Raw genomic sequence first — 26,952 nt, forward strand, 5'->3', positions numbered from 1 at the left:
TGGGGGCAGTAGCCTAATCAAAGAGGTCCAGGTTTCCCTCTCCCCAGCCACCTCTTCTAGCTCTTCTGGGGGGATACAGAGGTGTTTCCAGGAGGAATATAATCTCTCCAGCTTGTCCTGGGTCTTGGGGGGGGGGGGGGGTCTCCTCCTAGCTGGACATGCCCAAGTGGCATCTGGACCAGATGCCCAAACCACATCAACTGGTTCCTCTCTACATGGAGGAGCAGTGATTCTACTCCTAGTCTCTCCCAGATGACCGCGCTCCGTATCTTATCTCTAAGACAGAGCCAAACTGAACCCCCTCCACCACTTGGCTACACAGAGAAATTCTGTACATAAAAGTTATGAACAGAATCGGTGACAAAGGGCAGAGTCCAACTCCCACCGGGAACCAGTCTGACTTACTGCCAGCCATGTGAACCAAGCTCCTGCTCCGTTTGTACAGGGACTGGATAGGGTAGGGCCCCGTACCCTATACTCCCACAACACCCCCCAGAGGAATCACAGAGGAACACGTATGATCATCGGCCCCATGACCAAATGTCCCTCCTGGATGCAATGGATCCCAGCTGCAGAGACATTTCAGCTGAAGACTGCCAGGGGTGAATAAGGCATACCAAGCTTTTCTATCCCAGGTGCATGGCAAGGGCCAACATCAGATGTGATGTGGATGAAAACATGTGGCCAACTGCTGAAGACCGTTTAGATTACACATAACAAGACTGTTCAGTTTTGTATCCTGTTTTTCCCCCTTTGTGTGGCTTTTTTTTGTATATGTGTATTTTTACACATATGGGACCATGGCTAATTATGTTTAAATTACGGTAATTGTTTTTTGGGTTAGGCCATAATTTACAGCAATGTCCCTAATACAGTAAAATATAACCTTTACTGCAAAACTGATACTGTGGAGTGTGTATGAGAGAGATGTATGTGTGTGTCTGTGTGGTGAATGTGTGTGTGACTGTGTGGAGTTGGTATGGTTGTGTATCAATGTTTTATTTATATTGTTTCACTGTGAAATTCTAATCTTTCTAACATATATTTCAAGATAATCATAAATATGGGAAAACATTAGTTAAACCAAAACAGTAGTGTACATTTCATACCTTAAAGTCACACACTGCTTCATCTACTGGACAGCAGTGTAACGCTTGTCAAAGGCAGGGGTGACGCAAATGCAAGATAATGAATATTTATTAAAAAGAAGACAACGAAATGCTAGACTGAAACACAGAATGCAGATAGGAATTACACTGTACAATGAAGGGATAATACTATGGAGCGGGACTACAAGACAACTATAGTCCCGCTACAAGGCGTTCAGAGCAGAGAAAAATGGCTGAAGGTAACGAGTCGGTTGTTTACTAATATAAGTGAGATACAACAGTGTATATGCAGAAATACTGAAATTAAATTCAATACCCTTCTAAGACTTTTTAAAGACCTTCCAAAAATGTTTAAGACCTTATCACCACTTTAAGTTGTAATCAGCAATAAATGATTAACTTACAAAATTATTGTCATTTGTAATTTAATCTTTAAAACACAACCATACAATAGAAATCTGATACAGTATGGTTGTTGTAGAGATTAAATTGAACCACAGTTAGATATACTAAAATATAACTTTGGTCACGACAAGAAACAAGTAACTCTTATAGCTATTCATCACCTGGGACAACTTGGTTAAACTGGTGAATAATAAATAACAGTAAACACGGTACTCATGACATGTGCCTCAATGAGCTCGTTTTGCATTCTGGTGACTCTTCAGTTTGCATAAATTCTGATCTTTTCTTTATGTATAGATCAGTATACATTATCTCATTAATGCTGTGACGCTGCTTTTGTAATGTTTACGTATAAATAAATCTGTTGGGCCATTAATGATTCTGTAGCACCAATTACGACTTTAATTGCCTCTAGATGCTTAACAGGTGACGGCATCATGTTATTAACACAACAACACAGCTCCTCACTGGACTCAGATCCCAGAACAGATGTTTAACAATATATTTGGATGACAGACCATGTTCAGTTCAGCAGTAACAAATGTTAGTACTCCAAATATCAGAGGTACCATGTCTTGTTCCGGCAGGATCCAGTCCATGTTAAGCTCTGGCTGCAGGCAGTGACCACCGTGTGTGACAGGACTAAATACTACAGTAGTGCAAGAGTGACTACTGGCTCCACGTTTTGATTCCATAATAAATTGTGGGCCTGATCTCTCCAGCATGGACAGTATCCGTGCCAGCAGACTGCAGCTGCACACACACACTTGGGACACTCTCTCTTCAAGATGCTGCCATCTGTGGACCAGCACACACACACGGACAAACAGTTTGAAAATCAGCTTCTTTCCAAAAGCTGTGGACTCATTAACACTTCATTGATAACACTCCACGAGACCTTCACCTCGCACTTTTAACACTACACTCTGCGCCTTTTTTACATCTACTACTACTACTGGGCTTTCTTGGCTGTAGAACTCAGTCCCACCAGGATTTCGCGGGCCTTTTTTGTGATTGTTGCGGGCTAAAATGTTTGATGTTGCGGGTGTTTTTCAAAAAAATTGCGATGGAAGTTGCGGCTTTTTTGTGAGTACATTGCAATAGGGAGTAAATGTTGTATGGTTTCCTCTATTTAGTAGTCCATTTTAATTATCTATTTACCTATTTATTCAGGGTTGGCAACTTTTCAAGATCGCTTGGAGTGAGATTTGAACCTGGAGGGGGTGGCGAACATTATTTGTTGACGGGGGGGGGGGGGGGGGTGGGGGGGGTTAGCGAACATAAGTTGTTACCGGGCGGCCTGTAAAATGGACACAAATTAAGTATTATATCGAGATCGATCGCCAGTGGTTGGCGCCAGAGCGAACTAGTAACTCATGGATCAGAGATGAATAAACTTTATCTCTGACTTTAAACTTTATCTCAGTTTAAAGTTTAAACTTATAAACTTTATCTCAGACCCTCGCCGCTTGCGTGCGCTGCAGTGACTTCGCGGGCTACCGTTGCATTGTGGGGAATGTAGTGTTTATGCGTGCAAAACACCATCGGGCGGCTGTGGCCTGCGGGCCGGTTCTAATAGTAATTAAATATCATCCAGGGGGCCATAGATAATCAATTCGCGGGTCGGATCTGGACAGTTTATCCCTGCTTTCATGTAGTGTACCGGGATACTGCTTTTCCCGATATTTTTGCCGTTATTTTCGTCGCTCATGCTGCTTTCAGTCTGCTCCTCTTGAACGTATATACGGAAGTAAGGCGGGAGTTTGTCGACGTCACATCAAGACGACATCAGTGATTGGTCAAATTTGCGGGAAAGTTGCGGTGATTGGCTGAAGTTGCAACACCGCCCTGAATTCGCTGTGTTTGCTTGAAGTTGCGTTAAAGTTGCAAATCGCAACATCGCAACTTTCTGGAGGGTCTGAGAACTGGTATTGGCTGGTGTTCTGCAGCTGGGCTGGTGTTCAGGGTCCAGGTGAGGTTCTCCGCTAAGTGGACACCAAGGAACTTGGTGCTCTTGACGATCTCCACAGAGGACCCATCGATGTTGAGCGGAGAGTGAGTGTGACGTGCTCTCCTGAAGTCAACAACCATTTCCATGGTCTTGTCCACGTTCAGGTGAAGGTTGTTGTCTTTACACCAGTCTGTCAGCCGCTGCACCTCCTCTCTGTACGCTGACTCGTCACCTTTGCTGATGAGACCCAGCACTGTTGTGTCATCAGCGAACTTAATGATGTGGTTTGAACTGTGTTTTGCCACACAGTCATGAGTCAGCAGGGTGAACAGTAGAGGACTCAGAACACAGCCCTGGGGGACCCCAGTGTTCAGTGTGATGGTGCTGGAGGTGCTGTTCCCTATCCGGACTGACTGGGGCCTCCCAGTCAGGAAGTCCAGGATCCAGTTACAGAGGTGTGTGTTTAAGCCCAGCAGGCTTAGTTTCCTGATGAGTGTACGTGGGACGATGGTGTTGAATGCTGAACTGAAGTCTATGAACAGCATTCTGGCGTAGGTGTCCTTCTTCTTCAGGTGGGTGAGGGAGAGATGAAGGGTGGTGGTGATGGCATCGTCCTTGGAGCGGTTGGGACGATATGCAAACTGCAGGGGGTCTAGTGAAGGGGGCAGCTGGGTCTTAATGTTCCTCATGACTAGCCTCTCGAAGCACTTCATGATGATGGGGGTGAGTGCGACGGGACGGTAGTCGTTGAGGCAGGACACTGTGGACTTCTGTGGCACGGGGACGATGGTGGTGGTCTTGAGGCACGTTGGGACAGTAGAGCTGCTCAGGGAGATGTTGAAGATGTCCGTGAGAACGTCCGTCAGTTGTTCTGCACATTCCCTGAGCACCCTGCCAGGGATGTTGTCTGGTCCTGCAGCTTTTCGTGGGTTGACTCTGCGCAGAGTTCTCCTCACATCCACTGCAGACAGACACAACACCTGCTCGTCTGGCTTGGGCGTGGTCTTCCTTGCCGACGTGTCGTTTTGTGCCTCGAACCGTGAATAGAAGTCATTCAGGGCATCAGGGAGGGAGGCATCACCGTCACAGGACGGTGGTGTTGTCCTGTAGTTGGTGATTGCCTGGATGCCCTGCCACATGCGCCGTGTGTCACCAGTGTCTTTGAAGTGGCTGTGGATTCTCTGGGCATGTGCGCGCTTTGCCTCTCTGATGGCTCGTGACAATTTGCCCCTTGCTGTCCTCAGGGCCACCTTATCACCCGCTTTGAAGGCAGAGTCGCGGGTCCTCAGCAGCGCACGTACCTCAGCAGTCATCCACGGCTTCTGGTTTGGGTGTATAGTGATGGTCCTGGAGACAGTAACATCATCAATGCACTTGCTGATGTAGCCAGTGACTGATGCTGTGTACTCCTCCAGGTTAACTGTGTCGCCCTCAGTTGCAGCCTCCCTGAACATGTCCCACGCGGTGCGCTCAAAACAGTCCTGAAGGGCAGAGACGGCTCCTGCCGGCCAGGTTCTCACCTGCTTCTGAACTGGTCTGGAGCGTCTGGCGAGCGGTGTGTAGGCTGGAGTGAGCCACACACACATGCGGTCCGAGAACGCGAGGTGGGGGCGCTGCTCCGCCCGGTACGCGCTGGGGATGTTTGTGTAGACAAGATCCAGTGTGTTCGCTCCTCTCGTTGCAAAGTCCACATGCTGATGGAATTGAGGGAGGACTGACTTGAGATTTGCATGGTTGAAATCTCCGGCGATAATGAACAGTCCGTCTGGGTGTTTGTGTTGAAGGTCGCTGATGGCTCCGTACAGTTCGCCTAGTGTCTCCTCAGCACCAGCACCAGCGCTGGGTGGCGTGTACACGGCGGCTATCAGCACGGAGGAGAGTTCTCGTGGTAAATAAAAAGGTCTACATCTGACTATCAGGAACTCCACCAGCGGAGAGCAGTGTCTGGCCACAGCCACAGCGTCGCTGCACCACTCCGTGTTGATGTAAACACACACGCCTCCACCACCGCGGGTCTTCCCGGACGGGGCCGCGCTCCTATCCGCTCTGAAGGCGGAGAGCCCCGCGAGCTGAACGGCGCTGTCCGGGACGTCGTTGCTCAGCCGCGACTCCACGAAGACTAAAACACAGCAGTCTCTGAACTCACGCCGGGTCGTCCGCTGGAGCCGAATGTGCTCCAGTTCGGTGTGTAGGGAGCAAACGTGTGCGAGGAACAGCGACGGTACAGCCGGGCGGCTGGGGTTAGCCTTTAGCCTCGCACGGATCCCGGCTCTCTTACCGCGCTTCCGCTTTCGCTCGCACCGCTTGCGATGAGACTTCCGTTGGGCGCCGGAATCAGGCGACGCCGCGGTCTGCGGGCCTGGGTCTCGTAGCAGGCTGAGCTCTTGTAGCGTCTGCAGAACTTCATCTTGGAGCTTTTCTGAGTGATTTCTCCACTGTAACAGGGTCTGGCGGGGGTAGAACATGAGCACTGGTGTTCCCTTGCACTTAACAGCGGGAAAAAAACTGGAAGTAGCGACAAACAGTAACACAGTTGGGAGACCGCTGACTTAAGAGGAGTTTGTGTGCTCAAACACTCAAGGACGAGCTCCTTGTTAAATTCTTCATTCTGCTTATCTGCATTGGCGCCCAAACAAATCTCTCCCAGAAGGTCGTCATCTTGGTTACCTCCTCCTACCCCCACACAGAGACTGTCAGATATAGCTCTCGCCTTCTAAACTTCTTTCTAAACAAAAGCACCATTTGTCGGACCCGGAGCGGCCGCTGCGTGTTACTGTGTTCATAATTTATTGAACAAAAGTAATTTCTCTCTCAAAAAACTGAAAACCTGCGAAGTGGAAAAGTATGTGAACTTTTTTAGATAGTACATTGTGGCATCTCCTTTCACAGCCATTACTTCAACCAAACGTCTTCTGTAAACAAAAACGGGTGTCTCAAATCTACTTTTTGGGATTTTTGTCAACTCCTCTTTGCAGAACTCTGCCAGCTGATAGAGGCTGGAGGGGAAACCAGCATGTACCGCCCGTTTTATATATCGAATGACAAAATGTACGTTGTTCCCAGTCGTCAGACAATATTTTCACAGACCGGTCTTTAAAGTGTGGGGGTAAATACGAGGTAAATGATACGACTGGCATAAAAACAAATATAAAGCACATAAAAATAAAACTCACCAGACGCACCGACGGATGTAATAGGGAAGAGAATCCCAATTTTTTTAATTTTCAAAATAAAACATCACTCAGACACTGATCATTGATGATAACAATTCTGTGTGTCCCGGTACCAAATGACCCACCGACCGTTACCGGTCCGCGGCCCGGTGGTTGGTGACCGCTGCTCAAGAGGACCACGAATCAGAGAGGAGAACCCATCTGCTGGTGAACACTGGGAAATCAGCTAATCACAAATAAAAAGACACCAAATGAACACATTCACACACCTCCCCCTGTGTGATACCTCCCACTGTGTTACACCCCCCGCTGTGTCACAGCCCACGCTGTGTCACAGCCCACGCTGTGTCACAGCCCACGCTGTGTCACAGCCCACGCTGCGTACACTTCCCCGCGTTACACCTCCCCCTGAATATCAGTTATTTTATGGGCTACTGGTATTTAGCGTGTGGATACCCATAGAACTGAATGTGTGGCAGGCTATTCTTAGCTGTCTACATGGGTGTTTTGTGTTAACATTAAACTCCTGTTCCTTATACCTTCATGTGACCCAGTAGTATGGTTTATCCCATCCTGGATAGTATGCCACATACTACTATGAGGACCAGTATGCAGTATACAGTATATACTGAGTGCAGTATACAGTATGTAGTTTGCCATTTCAAACATAGCTTTGGTCTGCTGAACATTATTAACATAATTAGGGATGTCCCGATCCAGCTTTTTGAACTTCCGATCCGATACCGATATTTATTTGCACTTCCGATCCGATACCGATATCGGCCGATACCGATACCGGCCTATCCGAGCATGTATTAAAGTTTAAAGTTATTTAGCCAACTTACTTTGTTGTCAAACTCATGTTGAAAAGCGTTTTACTCTTGATAACAAGTAGCCAGCTGAATTAGATGTGTTTGAATAATACACAATGGTTGGTAAGGAGAAACTGACCTGTTTATTTAGCAATTAATAAACTCAAAATAGACAAAATGTTAAATAACAAACAGAAATAGCATCAGTAAACCAAGGATTAAAAAGCCACAAGTGCAAATAATATTGTAAATTATATTTAAAAAAAAAACACACAACCTGAGTGGAAAATAGTCTATTAACAAATAGTCTATTAACATTAACATCCATCAGTGCTCTTGAACAAGTGTAAACCAAAGCTTAAAAAAAAATCCGTGCACATATCGTAAACTAATTAAAAGCAAAATGCCTTCTACTCCACACTTTGCTGCTCCATCCCCATCTATACACTCCCTTCAATTCAAACGTTTCTGCCAGTGTTAGTTGTGTAGGACCTTTCTTTTTGTCTTCGGTTTTCTTTAGAAACTCATCATGTTGTTTATGGTGGTATTTCGCTAAATGCTTGATTAGATTGGTGGTATTAAAAGTTCTTATAGCTTTACCACCACGCTTGACTTTACTGTGGCATATGTTGCACTCTACCTCTTCGTCTTTGTCCTTTAAGGTAAAATAATCCCACACAACTGACATTTTTACCGATAACTTCAAATTTACACGGCGGTCCGAGATGCCACGGAGCTAAATTGGGGCAGACGCTATGCTCGTGTGCTAAAGGTGTGCTGGAAAATGCGGACCGGATTTTACTCTCACTGGCAAAACCACAGCAAAAACTGGAATGGATTATCTAAATGGGTGCGCTGGAAAACCCGGATCGGACTTTAAAAAAAAACTGGATCGGGAGTCTGGATCGGCATTTTCTCGTGCCTGCCGATCCGATCCGAATATCGGATCGGGACAACCCTAAACATAATGGTAAGAGATATTGGTCAGTACCAGTATCAGTTCCACATTCTCACATATATTCACAAACTGAAATCCACTCTATCAATCTCTCTGACAATTCAGGCATTAAAAATGTCATGACAAACTTGTTTAAAACAATAAAACGGCATTGTGTGGATAAGTTAATGTTAGGATACTAATATAAAAAAACATGTATTGAAGTATTCTAATATACACTGCTCAAAAAATAAAGAGAACATTTTAACAACACAATGTAACTCCAAATTGATCACACTTCTGTGAAACCAACTTGTTCATTTAGGAAGCAACACTGATTGTGAATAAATTTTACCTGCTGTTGTGCAAATGGAACTGAAAACAGGTAGAAATGAGAGGCAAATATCAAGACACCTCTATAAAGGAGGTTCTGCAGGTGGAGACCACAGACCTTTTCTCTGTTCTCATCCTTTCTGGCTGATGTTTTGGTCACTTTGGCATTTTGTCAGTTCTCTCACCATAGATGTAGCATGATGTGGTGTCTACAACCCACAGAAGTTGCTCAGGTAGTGCAGCTCATCCAGGATGGCACATCAATGTGAGCTGTGGCAAGAAGGTTTGCTGTGTCTGTCAGCACAGTGTCCAGAGCATGGAGCAGATACCAGGAGACATGGAGGAGGCCATTGGAGGGCAACAACCCAGCAGCAGGACCACTAACTCCTCCTTTGTGTAAGGAGGAACAGGAGGAGCAGTGCCAGAGCCCTGCAAAATGACCTCCAGCAGGCCACTAATATCCATGTTTTTGCTTAAACTGTCAGAAAGAGACTCCATGAGGGTTGTATGAGGGCCTGACGTCCACATGTGGGGCTTGTGCTTACAGCCCAACACCGTGCAGGGTGATTGGCATTTGCCAGAGAACACCAAGACTGGCAGATTCACCATTGGCACCCTGTGCTCTTCACAGATGAGAGCAGGTTCACACTGAGCACATGATAGAGTCTGGAGACGCTGTAGAGAACATTCTGCTGTCTGCAACATCCTCCAGCATGACCGGATTGGCAGTGGGTCAGTAACGGTGTGGGGAGGCATTTCTTTGGAGGGCCACACAGACTTCCATGTGCTAGCCAGAGGTACCCTGACTACCATTAGGTACCAGGATGAGATCCTCAAACTCATTGTGAGACCATATGCTGGTGCACCTGATGCATGACAATGCTAGGTCTCATGTGGCTGAAGTGTGTCAGCAGTTCCTGCATGATGAAGGCATTGATGTTATGGACTGACCTGCCCGTTCCCCAGACCTGAATCCAATCGAGCACATCTGGGACACCATCCACGAACGCCACGTTGCACCACAGTCTGTCCAGGAGGTGACTGATGCTTTAATCCAGGTCTGGGAGGAGATTCATCAGGAGAACATCTGCCGTCTCATCAGGAGCATGCCCAGGTGTTGTAGGGAGGTCATACAGGCACGTGGAGGCCACACACACTACTGAGACTCATTTGAACTTGTCTAGAGGAATTTCCACTGACGCTGAATCAGTCATGATTCAGTCAGATTTTCCATCAGTCAGATTTTCCACTTTGACATTGAGTATACCAAATACAGACCTCCGTGGGATAATAATACTGATTTACATTGATTATTTTATGTTATTTTGTTCTCAACATATTCCACTATTAATTGAGATCTAGGATGTTATTTTAGTGTTCCCTTAACTCTCTTGAGCAGTGTGTGTGTGTGTAATATATATGTATATGTGTGTGTGTATATATATATATGTATATATACATACACACACACATATATATATATACACACACATACATACATACACACATACATACATATATACACAAACACTAATTTTGCTGTTCCACTGTTACTGATATCTTTGCTGGTAAGATCCTTATAGGGGAGGAACTTTCATTATCGAAGTAATTGTAATTATAGAATAAAGGGAAAACAGTGTGAGTAAAAGTGTGTGTTATAGTGCACAGGTGTGAACTGGTTAGAAGATCAGTGAATGTCACTTTCCCCCTGTCCCAGTCCAGCTGAACTCTGACCCTCTGCAGTTCCTCTGTAGGTGTGAAGTAGTGATCTGTCTGTCCTGGGCAGCGTATCCAGTAAGTGCCCGGATTGTAGCCCAGACTCCACACTGAATCCCAGATACTCTCTCCCTTTCTGCATTCAGACTCTCTAATTACACCCAGTGCCCATGAATGACTGTCTCCAACATCAACATCCCAGCAGTGTGTCCCTGAGTTAAAGCCCTCAGAGCCCAGGACACAGGCACACTCATCAAATCTCTCTGTATTATCAAGAAGCAGTGATTTCTGTGGGCTGTATTCTACAGTAGTGAGATCATCAGACAGGTGGAGGCGTGGATGTGCAGTGTTGGGGTCCAGAGTAACAGGGTCTGAGGAGAGAGAACAGAATGAATCATCATGTTCTTCATGTGTTTATGTGATGAGGTCACATCTACAGACTGCAGGCCCTTTACTCTGAGTGAAATGCTGCAGTAGGTTGATAAGAGGGAAGTGATGGTGATGTTGTGTGTTCACCACACACCCCTGCAGTACTTGTGTGCTTGTTGTTTTGACGCTTGAAATTGTGTCTGTTTTATTCATTAATATATTTCTACATGTCTTGGATTCATTATTTGAGTATCACATGTGACACTTAACTAGTGCAGTGTTACTGTTACACTGATTGTCACACTGCATGTGTGTATTATTAGCAACGTTGCCAATAATGCGGTTATGGTAACGGCGTCATTTTGTCAGTAACAGGATAATATAATTAATTACTTTTCCTGTCGTTACAACGCCGTTGACGTTACTGGTCATTAAAAGTGGTGCGTTACTATATATTGATATACTAACAGTAATGCGAGCGGACCGCTGCCCAGGCTAGTGAAGAGTAACATATCTCGATAGATCACAGTTCTCGGTGTAACACCTGTTTAACTTAACAAGTCAGTAAGCGATTGGCTAAAGCAGCATTATGGTAGCCAATCAGAGCCAGTGTTTTTACACAAAGCACACCAAAGCACACCAGTGATACACGACACAAACAGAGAAGAGGCAGAAATGGCGAGTCAGGAGCAAGCCGAAGAAAAATGAGCATTTTCAAGGTGGCGATATAAACATTATTTAAGAAAATACTTGAAATTCCTGAATGTCTACCAGAATGGGTATTTGATTTATTGAATTAAGAATAGAGGTTTTATTGTTAAGTTTACTTCGGTTGTGAACAAACCAGTTGTCTCAGGTTGAGAGAATTTAATTTAATTTGATAGATGTAAATGCACTTTATATAGTGTAACTGTTTTGCTTATTTTATTTTTTCAAAGATTAAGGATTTTAACGGATTTTATCCTGCACTGGTCTGTGGATGTGCAATAAATATCAAAAGTTAAACACCTTTATGATCTACTCATTTCAACTGACTGTGAAAACTGCTTTTTCAAAAAATCCTTATTCATTGGCATATAACATTTTTTAAACTGTAATGCAAATAGTTCATTTCCCTGGTAACGAGTTACTTTTATTATAAAGTAATTCAGTTACTAACTCGGTTATTTTTTGAACAAGTAGTGAGTAACTAACGAATTACTTTTTTACAGTAACGTTCCTGTAACCCGTTGTGTCCTGCGCTTAACCACCACGCACTCAGTCCGCCTTGAGTTTCCCGCTGGCTCTGCGTTGTGTATTTTTTTTTTGGTTGTCGTAGGGGAAAAGAAGGGAGACTGGACACCAGACGTATTCTTTCAATCGCCGTGCAGTCGCAGCGGTTTTATTACCCGACGGTCTCTCTCTTCATAAAGCAATCATACAGCATCACTTCTCTCGGCCACCTTCACACAGTACAACACAAGACTTCTTTTACTACACTCACTAACCACAAGAATACTACACAGAACTACAAATTTTCAATATAAAACCATACAGCAATGTTTTTACCCTGGAACATGAATAACTAGCGTTAGCGTATTAGCACCGTGGCTGTACATGACGACTCTTGGCGCTACACTTTCAATGTAATGCACTAAACATACTATACAAAACATCTTCAAATCAACAATATGATCTTTTATATTGAACCAAAACAGCTTTAGAATGTAATAATAAAGATGTCTGAAGACGGATGGTTTATTTAAACTATTACATTTAGTTGGATGTTTCTCTTCACATCTTACCTTCACACAGTACAACACAAGACTGAGGCTCTACTTTCCGGTTAGCCATTTAATACTGGCTGGGCAAAGCGCCACCTAGCGGCCAGGAGGGGGACTGCCGGCTACACCCACCCCTCCGTTGGGTGATGGCGTCCCCGCCGTCTAAGTAACAGACCTTCAAGAAGGTAGAACATACCCCGTGTCCCTGAGTTACATAAATCAGTTATTTAAAGTGTGCGTGTGTGTGTGTGTTGTGTATTCAATGTAGTGCTGCTGCCATTCCCCATTCTTGCCAGCTGCCAAATTTTCCGTCCTCTCTCTATCTTGTCCTCCACTGTCTCCACCCCAGAGACATGCAGCTGATACGACAGTCTATTCGGGGCTCGCCTGCTTCTTGCGGGATTGCGGCGAGGAACATCTCCACTGTCAGTACACCCATTCGTTTCTTGTGAGGTCCGGACCTCTTTGGTCATAGTCTCCTCTGGCTCTCTCGTAGTGAGGGTATCATTCTGACTTCTGCCAGAACAATCCTGAGCATCCAAGCTACCTCCCATGGCAATCAGGCTGTTGTCCTGCTCAGGGATAACACCCATCTGCTCTTCAAGTACCCATCTCCCCTCATGCCTTTCCACCTCGCAGTCGCTTGCTTCAGAGTCTTCACTGTCGCTCGAATCTTGCGCCTCATCCGCATTGTCCTGCTCAGACTCCATGGGAAAGAACATGCACTGAGTCATGAGATTCTGATGGACCACTCGCTCTACTGAGCCTTCTTCTGACCGAACAACATACACGGGTATTCCAGACTGCTTCTTTATGACCAAGTAGGGCTTCGGCTCCCATCGATCAGCTAGCTTCTGTCTGGTTTCGGTGTGGCAGACCTTGATCAGTACTCGGTCGCCTGGTGCAAATTGTCTGACCTTTGCTTTCACATCATAGTATTTCTTTTGAGCTTCCTTGGAATGTCTTGAGGAGAGATTTGCCTGCTCACAAGCATATTTGAGGCTGTCATGAAGCGTCTTGGCATACTCTGAGTGTTCACAGTAGTCAGTAGCTGAGGCTAAACCAAACACAAGGTCAATAGGCAGCCGTGGGTGTCGGCCAAACATCAGATAATAAGGTGTGTAGCCTGTGGAGTCATGACGTGTACAATTATAGGCGTAAGTCAGGGCATCAATGTATTCATGCCACTGCCCCTTGGACTGGGGAGGAAGTGTACCCAACAGGTTCATCAGGGTACGGTTGAACCTCTCTGTCATTCCGTTGCCCTGGGGGTGGTAGGGGGAGGTGTGTGTCTTTTGGGTACCTGTCAGCCTGCACATCTCTTTGACCACTGCACTCTCAAAATTTCGCCCCTGATCTGCATGAAGCTTGGCTGGGAACCCAAACTTGCAGAAGAAGTTCCTCCACAACACCTTCGCTACAGTTACTGCCCTTTGGTCTTTGGTAGGATAGGACTGCGCCCAGCGAGAGAAGTGGTCTGTTACCACCAGGATATTCTCAAATCCCCCTTTAGATTTCTCTACTGTCAAGAAGTCAATGCAGATAAGCTCTAATGGGGCATTAGTGTGGATGCTGACAAGGGGGGCTCGGAGACCGGCCGTCGGTGTCTTCCTTAGACAGCATCTTTCGCATTGTTCACACCATGTCTTGACATCATTGAACATCCGGGGCCAGTAAAATCGTTCTCTGACCAGAGCCAATGTGCGTTCCACACCAAAATGCCCTGAGTCATCATGAAGTGATGACTTAATGTAGCCACGGAACTTCTCTGGCAGCACTAACTGGCAGAAGGATCCTCTCTGCCTGTCCCCCACCTGCCGATACAGGATGCCTTCCTTCACCACGAGTCTCTTCCACTCCTTCCTAAGAAGCCTCTCATGCTCACTGCTCTGGCTTCTCGATGAACGCTTCGGCTTGGTGTACTGTGATTTGTAGTACAAGATGGGTCCAATCACAGGATCAGTTCTCTGAGCCACCCTCATCTCTTGTTTCGTCATGCTTGGTAGGGCGTCACTACCTACACTGCAAAACTGGCTTGCAGTGCTCATTGCCTCATTTGGAGTACAGTCTCTTTGCCTGGCATCAGCGGCTACTTCAGCATTCTCATGCTCTTGTGCCCACCTCTGGGGTGACGTGTCCACTCTTTGCGGGCATGTGTGCAGGGCCTCAGCTACTTCACTGGCTGGCATTCGTGATAAGCCGTCTGCATTGGCATTACACCCCCCCTGCCTATACCGAATGTCAAAGTCAAACATTGACAGTTGTGCCACCCAGCGCTGGCCTGTTGCATCGAGTCTTGCGGAAGTCATCACATACTTTAGCGGGTTATTATCGGTAAGGACTGAGAACTTGTGCCCATACAGATGATCGTAGAACTTTCCTGTCACTGCCCATTTCAAGGCTAAAAACTCCAGCTTGTGTGCAGGGTACCGTGTTTCAGCAGGACTCAAACCACGACTAGCGTATGCAATCACTCTTTCCTGGCCATTCTGAACTTGAGCCAACACTGCACCAAGGCCCACTAAAGATGCATCCGTCTGGAGCACAAAAGGTAGAGTATAGTCTGCATAGCCAAGCACTGGAGCTGTAGTAAGCTTAGTCTTTAAGGACTGAAAGGCATGCTCACACTCCTCTGTCCAGACAAATGGCAGTCCAGCTGCTGGGCTTCCCCTCTTGCCTCTTTTTTTCTTTCTCGGGTCGCCAGAGGTCAGCCGGTACAGTGGTGCTGCAATTGATGCGTAGCCTTCAATGAATCTGCGGTAATACCCCGCGAAGCCCAGGAACTGCAACACCTCGTGTCGGTTTCCTGGCACCTTCCATTCTGCCACTTTACTGATCTTGTCAGGATCAGTTTTAATGCCTTCACTGGACACCACATGGCCTAAGTAGCGCACTTCTCGTCTTAGCAGGTGGCACTTTTGAGGCTTCAACTTTAGGCCATATTCCCTCAGCCTGTTAAAGACCATCCGCAGCCTCTCCAAGTGCTCCTCAAAGGTTCTCGAGAAAACAACAATGTCATCCAGATAGATGAGCAAGCTTTCAAAGTTGAGGTCACCAAAGCAGCAGGTCATTAATCTTTGGAACGTTGATGGCGCGTTCTGTAACCCGAACGGCATCCGATTTGCCTCGAAAAGACCCATCGGTGTGCTGAATGCTGTCTTGTGCCTATCCGCCTCTGCCACCTCTACCTGCCAGTAACCGGAGGTTAAATCTAATGTGGAGAAATACCTAGCTTGCCCCAAGGCCTCCAGGGCCTCCTCAACTCTAGGAAGAGGGAACGCATCGCGGGTGCTGCAGGAGTTTAGTTTTCTGTAGTCCATGCATATTCTCAGGGAGCCATCCTTTTTTGTGACAACCACAATAGGAGATGCGTACGGGCTCTTACTTGGACGTATTACACCTGCTTCTTCCATTTCTGTGATGGCCTTCCTCACTGCCTGGTACTGAGATGGAGGTATTTTCCTGTAGGGTAGCCGGAAAGGCTTGGGGTCCACCAGGGGGATCTCATGTTTAACGACCGACGTGTGCCCATAGTCCAAGTGATGTTTGGAAAACACATCACTATTCTGTTTTACTACCTCTATCATCTGCAGGTATTGATTCTCTGTCTCGAAGCAGGCATTGCTGAGGTCTAATAAGGACACAATATCCTGCTCAGGCTCATTTTGGGACTGGTCTTGGGCCGGACATGTTTGGAGGGTGTGGACCTGAGAGCTGATTCTCTCTGTGCTCACCTCCTCCCCCCTCTCATACACTTGCGTTATGAGGGAGACTTCAGCTATGGAGGTGTGCGGATTTATTCTCATAGGTTGACCAGACAGATTCATTATACGAACAGGAACGCAGCCTTTTTTTACGTTTGCCAGGACCCGAGCGACAGCTAGGCCATCAGGGAGCCTTTGGGGAGATAACCCCTCAACAAGAGCAGTGTATTCCCGTCTTTTAGGGCCCCCAAAGACTCTACCGATCACATTAACTTCTTTCCCAGCAGGAATGACCTTTGCCCTCTGTCCAATATACCTCACAGGGCCCACCTTACCAGTCCCTTCCTCTGATTCTGTTCCCTCCATCTTCACAAGGGCAGAGTACCACTCAGGATGAGACTGCTGTACAACTGACAGGTATTGCCTACCAAATTCAGATTTCAGGTGTTCTTGTGAAGCCCGTATTATATTTGTGCCTATCAGCAGTGGGACTGAGGCTCTATAGCTACAGACTGGGACGACAAAGGCCGGTACTCCCTTGTATGATCTCTCCAGGAATGAGAGGTTGATATGCAAGATGCCCAAGTGAGGCACCCGTTGGCCCCCAGCACCCTCTATGGGAATGTCTGTTGGATGGGGCGTTTGAGAGCATAGTTCTGGATGTCTGTGCCAGAACTCATCAGTAATTGTGGTCACTTGCGACCCTGAATCAATCAGAGCTCTGCACATCATCCCATTCACTCTGACATTGCCTTCATTCGTTGGGCCAATTAGTGGAGTAGCATGTGAATGTTCCTTGTCTTTGGGGGACTCATGAAACATGCCCGCAGTCTCCCCTACAACCACGGGCTCTAGGCGTTTAACTGTTGGCTAGCTTGTCTTCCTCCCTGAGGCTGGTCATCACTGGTCAGCACTGCTCTACACACTCTAGCCACATGCCCTGCTTCGCCACAGCGGAAACACACTAAGGCTGCCTTGTCACCAGTCTTCGGTGCCACTGCACTAGATGGATGGGGAGCGGCGGCAATTTTTGACTCCAATGCCGCCATTCTGGTAATATGCTCCTCCTGTGTCAGGGCCAGTTTTTTTACCAAAACCGTCAACTCAGCTAGATCAGCATCCCGCTTTCTCACATACTCTGGTTTATGATTTTGCTCACTTGCTGCGTTTGCCACATGGACTTGGTTAATTGGCCTTTTCACTCTCGGCTGAGAGAGGGATTTTCTTGATTCCCTGGCTAGGAGGCGCAGTTCAGACTGGAGTTCCCGAAAACTCATGAGTCTGGGTTTCATAGGGGAAATACGCATGTATACTTCCTCATCATGTAATCCTCTCAGGAATTGACGAGTTAACTTTCCATCTCTGTCAGCAAAGGGGTAACCGCCATTTTGGGTTTCTTCCACCGTGCAAAGAATAGACTCTAGGGCAATGGCATAAGAGCATGCAGTCTCACCTGGCTTCTGTGATCTTTCGTAGAAGTCCGCAAGTGGGTCAAGAGACGACTGAATATCACCATACTCTGCCCTCAGTTCCTCAAATGCTCTCCTCGGAGACCGCTCATCTGCAGGCAAGTTCAAAACCAGCTTTCTGGCTTCTCCACTTAAATGTCGAACTACTGTAGCAAAGTCAATGTCCGGCGTAAGGCCTCCAGCATTCAGCAGATACTGCATGTCTCTTATCCAGTCATCCACCAAAATCTTGCACTCCACATTTCCACTAAACACCTGGACATTCTTTATTTGGTGTGTCTGGGTGAACCCACATGCTAGGGTTGGCCTACCAGGGTTTTGTGCTGGGAACCTCCACCCAGGTACTGCAGTTGGGGTAGGTAGATAATTAGCTGGGGGGGCGTGTAGTGCTTGAGCCTGGTTGGAGTAATGAGGAGGTGCGAAGTAGGCCTGCTGCTGACTAGGAGCTGTTACCAGATGAGCAGCATGGGGCACAGCCGGAGGTGAGTAGTAGGTCTGGTGGGCAGCTGAATGCCCTGGGTACTCAGCTGGGGTGGGCCCATGTTGATGGCTATACTGGAACGTTTGGATTGGTGGACTGTAATGAGGCAGTGGAGCAATAGCAGGAATGTGGGCATCAAATAAGTTTTGAACGGCTGAGCTGGCCGGTGGATTAGGGCTGGTGTGCGGTGTGTTCGGCTGGCTGGGCCGGTTAACCACGGGCTCGGGTGCTACACCCTCTATGATGCACACCACTTCGTCATGCCTGGGGCTACCTGAGTGCGACTGGGCCACATCCTGTCTGACAGAAAGCCATGGGGTTTCAGAGACAAGCCGCTGTCTTACTGAGGTTGGCCTGTAAGGGGTGCCACCACTAGCCATTTTTTAATTTTTATTTATTTTTTTTGATTAAGCTTGGGGGAGTTAACTTTGTACAGCAGGATGCTTGTATATATATGTGTGTGTATAGTGTGTGTCTGTGTGCTTTATGACAAAATAAACTAAAAAAAAAAAATATATATATATATTAGAATTTTTTTTTTTTTTTTCCCAGACCAGTAGCCTATAAAAACTTCAGCATACAAGAGCTACTACAACTGCCACCATCTAGTATAATACACCCGAATATTTATGGGCTTACCAGTTAAATCGCATGAACATCAACTATTTCTACATACAGGATCACAACCACTATACTAAACAAAAAAACGAATATTATTATTTTTTAAATCAAAACCAATAACAGAGATATCAGTTCAAAGGATATAGAAACCAAATCTGTGACTGCTGACTGCGATCCGGGTTGTCACGGCACCAAAGATGTAACCCGTTGTGTCCTGCGCTTAACCACCACGCACTCAGTCCGCCTTGAGTTTCCCGCTGGCTCTGCGTTGTGTATTTTTTTTTTGGTTGTCGTAGGGGAAAAGAAGGGAGACTGGACACCAGACGTATTCTTTCAATCGCCGTGCAGTCGCAGCGGTTTTATTACCCGACGGTCTCTCTCTTCATAAAGCAATCATACAGCATCACTTCTCTCGGCCACCTTCACACAGTACAACACAAGACTTCTTTTACTACACTCACTAACCACAAGAATACTACACAGAACTACAAATTTTCAATATAAAACCATACAGCAATGTTTTTACCCTGGAACATGAATAACTAGCGTTAGCGTATTAGCACCGTGGCTGTACATGACGACTCTTGGCGCTACACTTTCAATGTAATGCACTAAACATACTATACAAAACATCTTCAAATCAACAATATGATCTTTTATATTGAACCAAAACAGCTTTAGAATGTAATAATAAAGATGTCTGAAGACGGATGGTTTATTTAAACTATTACATTTAGTTGGATGTTTCTCTTCACATCTTACCTTCACACAGTACAACACAAGACTGAGGCTCTACTTTCCGGTTAGCCATTTAATACTGGCTGGGCAAAGCGCCACCTAGCGGCCAGGAGGGGGACTGCCGGCTACATTCCCAACACTGATTATTAGTGTCTGTGTACTGAAGTGTGTGTGTCCCCTCATTAGTGGGTAGATACCGTTACAGTTCCCCCACTAAAGGGCGCTACTCCCAGAGTAACTAACACAAGTGGTGTAGGAGACAAAACATAAGGACCTTCTTTGCATTGTGTGTAAATGTGTTGTTGATTAACTTTTTTATGAAGAGGTGCATATGTGTATATATTGCTGTTTAATATAGTATTAAGATGCCAGAGGTGATGTAAATATAAATGTCAACAGTCTCCATTTGTTTATGTGAAGAAATTAGGTCACTGTCTCTTTAAGAGCAAAGTGGGGCGGGAAGCTCATGTTGACTTTAGGGGAGAAGTGAGTATTTGAGAATACTGGTAGCAACACAGTTTTCTTACCGTGTTTAGCGTTACGATTTGTGCTGCATCATATATTTGGAACGACCTAACCATGGTTTGAAAGTTTTGTTTTAAGTTTATTTCATCGCATGTACAGCCTGGAATAAACAACCGTTTTGTTTTGTTCATCACAGAGCTTTGGGGAAGTTTCCTTTACGTATCGGAATAACGCAGACACGAGTAAAGAAAGTTGCTTCATTCACCACTTGAGGGGGTGGGACAAAAACTCAAAGGACAACACTGGGACAGATACAAAGATGGAGACAGGGCCAAAGACAGAGTCAAACACAGAAACAAAGGCAGTGACAGGGACGCAGACAGGGACAAATACAAAGACGGTGACAGGGATACAGAAAAGAAAATACACAGACACAAAGATGATGACAGGGAGACAGACAGAGACAGACACAGAGACAAGGCAGAGTCCCAGCTGACACGCTTGGTCCCTCAGGGATGGAGATTCATGGGGCTCAGACTCAGGGTACCGGTCTTCCTATAGACCCCTAGTATCTTCATTATTTACAGGATGGAGGAGGAGGCAGGATGGAGGAGCAGGTAGAGGTGGTGATGTCCCAGGGAGAGTGGGTGGTGTAGAGGTGGAGAGTGGGTGGTGTGGTGTAGAGGTGGAGAGTGGGTGGTGTAGATCTCCTCATGGACTGACTGTCTCTTCTCAGACCAGCAGCCAACTGGTCGTCCCCCTCACTGTTTATACTAATACAGCCTTTAATACTGGAATAGTTCATGTACCAAACACACAATGTTAATGTTTCTCTCTCTATAGAGTTCTAATTGTGAGAAGAACAGAATTACTCTAATTAATCAAAGAACACCAAAACTCTCAGTACTGGAGAATCTTCTGCATTCTCTCCCAGACTCTGAACTTCAGGTTGGAAAGATGTTTTGCTACATTGATCAGAGCTCCTGACACCATCTCATGTTCCTTTGGGGTGTGATCAACACTGGAAATGTATAAAGATATTATATTATTAAAATATAATAGATTATTTTTTATCTTATTCAAAGTATTTAACATTAAAAGTAACATGTGAAATATCCTTAATTAAATCCATCAATATGTCTTTGAAATGTTTGCACATCGTCAATATCAATATATATTTTTTATTCCTAAATACCTTCTTCATATATCATATTTCTGAAATAACACAGACCACATACTGAAGATCTGAATGTATCAGAATAATTTCACAAACACAATGTGTAACAATATGGAGATCAAACAGAAATAATGATCACTTACAATTTCAATGTGGACGACACATTCTGAGAAGGAAACAGGGACATTTTCTTTATACGAGGGTCAAATATGCCTTTTCATTATGTGATAATAAAATCAATGTGTCTAAAGACCCTTACACACACACAAAAACAAATGTCAAAACATTTTACTTTTTTGTGTGCATTTGTGTGTGTGTGTGAGAGAGAGAAAGAGAGAGAGAGTTAGTGAAAGATGGTGGTCAGAGTGATTTATTTTCTTTTTCTTCTACATTGGTGTATTTAACATGTTTTGAGCGTATGTCTAAGTGAGAGACAGACTGAGTGATTCTTACTAGTATGAACGATATGTTCTCAGCTTCCATCTCCTTCTCTGTGTATTTGATTTGATCTGAAAGAGATGCTATTTCTCCACTCATCTTCATAATCTTCCTCCACATCATGTGACTCTTCTGCTCCTCTTCCTCCTTCAGTGCAGCTATTCTTGCTGCTTCTTCATCTCTTAGAAACTGGTGGATCTTCTCAAACTCCTCCTTTATCTGCCTCTCTGTGTGCTGGGCCTGGTACTGTAATGGGAGATGATGAGGAAATATAAACTGTCCAAATGTGTGTGTTTCATTATGGTGTACGTGGACAGTGATCACAGCACCATTCAGAACTCAGAGTGACCTTTCACCTTAATGTGTGCTGCTGTTTTCTCACAGACTTGTTTATCTTCCTCCAAGACCTTCAGATGCTGTTGTAGAGACTCCAGTGTGGTCTTGAATTTGTTCTGTAAATATGGGTTTAGTAGAGGACAGTGTGAGTCTTACAGGATTCATCACTGTATTTGTATAGGAGATTACAACGACTGAACACAATGGCGTGATTACTGATTCCTTTTCATCCTTTTAATATAAAATGGAGATGTTTGATATATCGTAGCAGATTGTATATCAATATTTTTATCTATATTAAGTTTCACGGCGAATGAAGGTCTGATTTAGTTGTCTGAAATCTCATCATCTGACTCATTTAATCTAACATATATTTCAAGATAATTGTAAACATTGGAAAAACATTACAGTTAAAGCATTAGTGCACATTTCATACCTTAAAGTGACACACAGCTTCCTCTACTGGAAGGCAGTCGTGAGTTTTATGTGCCTTTGAAATCTGACACACCACACACACAGGCTGTAGGTCCTCCAGACAGAAGAGTTTGAGTTTCTCATTGTGCAGACTGCAGAGCACCTCAGACCCTGCTTAAGATCTCTGACTCCTGCTCGCTAGAAAAGACTCACACAGGTTCTTTAGTGCAAGATTACAGGGAGGATCATCTCTTGAAGATCTTCTCCTACAAACTGGACATTCTTGAGATCCCTTGGTTTCCCAGAACTGCTGCAGACAGGTTTTACACACACTGTGGCTACATGACAGTAGAACAGGATCCCTGAAGATGTCACAGCACACAGGACATGAAAACTCTTCTTCTGACAGAGGGTTTGTAGCAGCCATTTCCTCCAACAGCTGCTGTGCTGTTTCTCTGTAATGTCTCCTTCTGTACAAACTTCACTTTCACTTTTAGATATTCTGTAATAAACACAGTAGCACAGGAGAGAATCAGTCACTGTAGTCCTTTATCCAGCTGAGGGAGTTTAGACTCCTTTCAGAAATGAGGCAGAAAGAAGTAAATACCAGAGTTAAGAGGTTCTCATTATATTTATAACTCACCTGAACACAGAATTAATAAAAACTAGTGTGTCACTCCCAGATTTACTTCTTCAAACAGGCAGGTGTGTACAGGGAGGAGGAGCTTTTGTAAAGAAATAAAGGAGTTGAAAAAGTATGAAGACACAGTTGTTCTTCCAATATTCAGCTGCACCCAACGACCAGCTTCAGCCATTGTGAGACCATGACTTACATGTAAAACATGGTCCACAATTGTTGCCCCTATTTCACTGTTTTGTCCCCTCAGCCTTACACCAGTCTCACCCCCTCTACGCCACACACCACGTGACGCTTAGGCAAGCGCATAACACCCAGTCATTCGCGCATGCGCACAGCTATCTGCCGGCATTTTTAAAACTTCAGCTGACCTACTGTGCGAGTATCACTGCATTTACACTCCCGTTTGCTGTCTCTGTTTACCCGGTTTAAGCATTCCACATCTCACCATTTGCCATAACATTGAATTCACATTTGTTACAGTATGCAGGGAGGCCTACCGCCATTTTGTAACATTTGTTTGTTTCTACTTCACCACTCACGTTTTCAATACGCGCCACCGTCCTAAACATTAATTCATCTGTTTAAAACTTAGTATCTGTAACAGTAATAAACACACTTACACACAGGTCCGTTTTTGGAATATTAATGGTTTTAGCGATCTTTACAAACACTACAGGTTCTGTAGACTCACCAGCACGCCAAACACTTTCTCTTCGGACGAAACCGATGGACTGGTCCACTAGTGTTGTGTCGTTCGCCAACGATTCGTTCAAATGAACGAAACATTTGAGTGAACGAACTGAATCGAATCACTTCCTCTGCTGATTCGTTCCCTTTTCAGTTCAGTAGTTGAGCTCAGCAGCGACCCTGCAGGCTGGCAGGGGAACTGCAGTGTGGTCTGTGAATCACCGATTCACCCGCGAATCTGGAGGCGGAGACTGTCATTGCGAGGGAACTGCGCATGCTCAGTGATTTGTTCAGTGATTCGTTAACTGTACTGAGGGCTCTCGGTCATTCTCTGATTCTTTCATGAACTGAAAGCTCTTGTTCATTCTCTGATTTGTTCACTGAATGTACTGTCACCCAGAGAACTGTTGCTAAGGAGGTGATTCACGTTTGCACTGCCAACACTCACATTTTCTTTTTGATTGCACATTTAAGTTGATATTTTCATCTGAATGTACAGTTTTTATCTTAATGTTGCTGTTAATTTAATATTTAATTGGCACTCAGTTGTAGGTTAGTTCATACTTATTTTTTGTATTATGTCACAGTGATCCTGCGACACTTTGCACTTCAGCTTTTGTGAATTCACTCTTTCACGGGACTTTATAAGATATTAATGGGAAAAATAATTCGCGGGTCATCACTTTTTCGCCGGTTGACTGCGGAATTCGATCGTCAGAAAAAATAAATATTTTATGATTTTTTACATGACCAAATCCCAAAATGTATAAAATTATATTATAATTATTAAATCAACAACAAGCAAGGTGGGCTTTATTCTTTTCTTGCTTCCAGTTCACAGTATTTTACAGACCCGGTTTCAAGAATACCAAGGCGGACGCTCTATCTCAGATCCACAAGAAAACACAGGGTGACGGAGTACCTGAACGTATTCTTAAAAAAAAAAAACATCTCCTCCGGTGGGATGTACAAGACGACTTAGACGAAGCGCTATGCACTGATCCGGGCCCTGAGGACGGTCCCGAAGGAAAACAGTAAGTTCCTGTGTCAATAAGAGGGCGTATCCTTCAACTCGCCCACGACACAATGATGTACAAATAAATAGTGCCACATTATAATGAAAAGGTTAATCAAAACGGCGTCTGGTAGAATATTTGTTTGTTTGACCATTTTTTACCACTTCAAATCATTTCCTACTATTACACACACGCTGGCCTCTTCATTAGAAACGTTTGTTGTTGGAAACACCTTGAAGGTGAGTAGTCTCAAATGATTGCTCTTTTGCTAATGTTCCCAGTGGATAATCTTCCAACTCTTCATCAATGGATAGTTTTGGCATGGCAGACAAGACACAGACACAGACATGCTACATGCTGACACAGACATGCTAAATACTGACACAGACATGCTACATGCTGACACAGACATGCTACATGCTGACACAGACATGCTAAATACTGACACAGACATGCTACATGCTGACACAGACATGCTACATGACACAGACATGCTACATGCTGACACAGACATGCTAAATACTGACACAGACATGCTACATGCTGACACAGACATGCTGAATACTGACACAGACATGCTAAATACTGACACAGACATGCTAAAGCTCCAGAAAACCTGCTATTCCTTGTTACCGCATCAACAACAACTATGTGTGTGTGTACATGTGGACCACCTAATTCACCTCATTCATATACAGATTACAGCGTTCCTGTGGTCAGAGGACCTGTGATGAACAGGATAGAAGATGGCTAATAAAAATGTGTATACCATCAGATGGGCTACATTCACTAATCACACACCTATAAAACTCCTTAATAAATGTGTATACCATCAGATGGGCTACATTCACTAATCACACACCTATAAAACTCCTTAATAAATGTGTATACCATCAGATGGGCTACATTCACTTATCACACACCTATAAAACTCCTTAATAAATGTGTATACCATCAGATGGGCTACATTCACTAATCACACACCTGTAAAACTCCTTAAAAAATGTATACCATCAGCTGGGCTACATTCACTTATCACACACCTATAAAACTCCTTAATAAATGTGTATACCATCAGATGGTCTACATTCACTAATCACACACCTATAAAACTCCTTAATAAATGTGTTTACCATCAGCTGGGCTACATTCACTAATCACACACCTATAAAACTCCTTAATAAATATGTATACCATCAGATGGGCTACATTCACTAATCACACACACCTATAAAACTCCTTAATAAATGTGTATACCATCAGATGGGCTACATTCACTAATCACACACCTATAAAACTCCTTAATAAATGTGTATACCATCAGATTGGCTACATTCACTAATCACACACACACCTATAAAACTCCTTAATAAATGTGTATACCATCAGATGGGCTACATTCACTAATCACACACCTATAAAACTCCTTAATAAATGTGTATACCATCAGATGGGCTACATTCACTAATCACACACCTGTAAAACTCCTTAAAAAATGTATACCATCAGCTGGGCTACATTCACTTATCACACACCTATAAAACTCCTTAATAAATGTGTATACCATCAGATGGTCTACATTCACTAATCACACACCTATAAAACTCCTTAATAAATGTGTTTACCATCAGCTGGGCTACATTCACTAATCACACACCTATAAAACTCCTTAATAAATATGTATACCATCAGATGGGCTACATTCACTAATCACACACACCTATAAAACTCCTTAATAAATGTGTATACCATCAGATGGGCTACATTCACTAATCACACACCTATAAAACTCCTTAATAAATGTGTATACCATCAGATTGGCTACATTCACTAATCACACACACACCTATAAAACTCCTTAATAAATGTGTATACCATCAGATGGGCTACATTCACTAATCACACACCTATAAAACTCCTTAATAAATGTGTATACCATCAGATGGGCTACATTCACTAATCACACACCTGTAAAACTCCTTAAAAAATGTATACCATCAGCTGGGCTACATTCACTAATCACACACCTATAAAACTCCTTAATAAATGTGTATACCATCAGATGGTCTACATTCACTAATCACACACCTATAAAACTCCTTAATAAATGTGTTTACCATCAGCTGGGCTACATTCACTAATCACACACCTATAAAACTCCTTAATAAATATGTATACCATCAGATGGGCTACATTCA

The 26,952-nt window shown here is 44.5% G+C and overlaps 1 protein-coding gene and 1 long non-coding RNA gene across 4 annotated transcripts in view; both read right to left on the reverse strand.

The window, feature by feature from the left end:
* Window positions 1–26,952, reverse strand: part of LOC143497931 (macrophage mannose receptor 1-like) — an 84,369-nt gene that overhangs the window by 48,111 nt on the left and 9,306 nt on the right. The window lies entirely within an intron of this gene.
* On the reverse strand, window positions 18,824–23,865 carry LOC143497934 (uncharacterized). Its single transcript, XR_013125918.1, has 6 exons — window positions 23,743–23,865; window positions 22,434–22,913; window positions 22,018–22,113; window positions 21,677–21,907; window positions 21,367–21,389; window positions 18,824–21,067 (listed from the first exon to the last, which is right to left on the reverse strand). It is a non-coding gene; the product is annotated as an uncharacterized LOC143497934 (long non-coding RNA).

The sequence above is a fragment of the Brachyhypopomus gauderio genome, unplaced genomic scaffold, assembly GCF_052324685.1.
Source record: "Brachyhypopomus gauderio isolate BG-103 unplaced genomic scaffold, BGAUD_0.2 sc116, whole genome shotgun sequence".
NCBI classification, from domain to species: Eukaryota; Metazoa; Chordata; class Actinopteri; order Gymnotiformes; family Hypopomidae; genus Brachyhypopomus; species Brachyhypopomus gauderio.